We start from the raw sequence: 2,143 nt of genomic DNA, 5'->3' as shown, positions 1-2,143 counted from the left end.
TCTAAACCTTTATTCTCTGCTAAAATGGCTGGAAGCTTGCTGCTTTATTTATTTTTTAGAATTCGATAGATAGTGCTCGTGTTAACATTATATTGCCAGTGGAGCTTTGGCAGATGTCAGTAAGATATGAGGCTGCAGCTTCGACAGACAGACAGTTTAGTCGTGTGTGCTTTGCAGGGAAGTGTTGATAATACATGATGTTGCTGCGGTGCTGTGATGTGGACGACAAGATATAAAAGGAGACAACAGTATAACAACAGTGCAGAGTTTACCTGAGGTGGTCTGAGTGCATATGGCTGATGTAGATGAGATCTGCTGCACACAGTCTGTCCAGGGAGTCTGCTGGAGGCTCATGGAGAAGCCACCAGCCTCTGGAACAACCTCCCTTGTTATAAGTTCCATCTGTAATACTTTTGGCAAGCAATCATAAATGTCAACAACCCAGCCCTCTAATAAACATTTCTCAATCAAACAGATGGTACATATTCTTATTACATTACATGTACAAACAATTGTTTTTTGTCTTTGATAAAATTGATTTTATATTTTATTAGCAGCTGTGCCTTTAAAAGAAACAAAGCCAAAACAAAGGTTTTGGCTCATTAGTGTTTAAGAAGACGAGGCATCAACCAGATGAAATACTCGTCTATTTCAGATTTCAGATTCATGCTGTCAGTCGTCCCTGCCCTAAAATGAATTACCTGGAAATCAAACAAAGAGAACAAACTGGAAGATTGAGTGCAGCATCACACGAAGATGTATCTCTGCTGAGGTAAGATGCATGATAAATAAAGCTTAAAGTATTTTTTAAGTTTCATTTTATAGACATTGTGAAAACTAAATGTTGCCACTAACCTTTCTAATGTACATATGTATACCTTTGAGGTACTTGTATTTGACTTTTACTACTTCCAATTTATGCTACTTGATACAACTTCATTTTACAAGGAAATAGTGTACATTGTACTCCAGTACATTTACTATGACTATTGTTACGGATACTTTGTTGATTAAGATTTACATAGTAAAAAACATGATCAGTTCATAAAACCATGCATCAAATTTGCATGCATTCTTCATGTAAGTAAACGTGGAGCTAATTTTCTACTTTACATACTTTATCTATAGTAATAAATCATAATTTATTTGATTACATTTTGTAATAATCTGAATCTGTAATGTAACTAGTAACTATAATTCTGGAATAAATGTAGAGTAACAAGGTCAAAATCTAGCAGTTCATGGCTGGATGGAAAAATTGTGGATAAATTGTATATAAACTTAGCACAAAAAGTAAGGAAATTTGTGTTTGGTATATTATTTCTCTGTGGTAACAATGCTTTTTGGCAATACATCTTATACCATTGGAAAGCCTGTTTAGTTCCCTTTCAAAGGATGCCCCATTTGTAAGGAACATGCATTTGTGGGATGAGCAGCAGCGCTGAGTATGAAAATTTTGCCAAATCTTCTCTGCCAATGCCAAACAGCTTATTCTGCCATTGACTCATTTGGTGTTTGGTGGATTGGATGATTCTGCCTATGGCAGTTGGATCGTAGGGTCAAAGTGTGGAGAACGCTGAAAACACTACGCTGATTGCTGCACCGACAGAGTAACACCTTTTGGTGGAGGCAGTGTGATGGTGGGGGGCGGCATCTCCTTCACTGGAAAAACGAGGCTTGTCATCATTGGAGGCAATCTCAATGCAGAGAGATATAGAGATGAGATTCTGCAACCAGTGGAAATCCCATATGTCCACAGTCTGGGACCGAACTCTATCCTCCAAGATGACAACGCTCGCCCCCACAGGGCGGGTTTTATCAGAGACTACCTCCAGAATGTCGGAGTGGAGAGGATGGAATGGCCTGCCAGCAGTCCTGACCTCAACCCCATTGAACACTTGTGGGATCAGCTTGGGCGTGCTGTTCGTGCCAGAGTGATCCACACAACCACGTTGGCTGACTTGCGACAAATGCTGGTTGAAGAATGGGATGCCATCTCACAGCAGTGTGTGACCAGGCTGGTGACCAGCATGAGGAGGAGATGCCAGGCTGTTGTGGCTGTGTATGGTTCTTCCACACGCTACTGAGGCTCCTGTTTGTGAAATGAATAAATTGTTAAATTGCCAATATGTCTTGTTTCTTC

General features: G+C 39.9%; 1 protein-coding gene across 1 annotated transcript in view; it reads left to right on the top strand.

Moving 5' to 3' along the window:
- Nucleotides 1-628: 628 nt before the first annotated feature.
- LOC120553037 (NXPE family member 3-like) overlaps nt 629-2,143 on the top strand; it is a 23,603-nt gene continuing 22,088 nt past the window's right edge. The window contains exon 1 of the mRNA XM_039791094.1: nt 629-772. The gene's annotated coding sequence lies outside the window, so the exon portion shown is untranslated. The remainder of the gene's footprint in view (nt 773-2,143) is intronic.

The sequence above is a fragment of the Perca fluviatilis genome, chromosome 23, assembly GCF_010015445.1.
Source record: "Perca fluviatilis chromosome 23, GENO_Pfluv_1.0, whole genome shotgun sequence".
In the NCBI taxonomy this organism is placed as follows: Eukaryota; Metazoa; Chordata; class Actinopteri; order Perciformes; family Percidae; genus Perca; species Perca fluviatilis.
The sequence above is the reverse complement of the archived record's forward strand: the minus strand, read 5'-3'. Positions and strand labels throughout refer to the sequence as shown.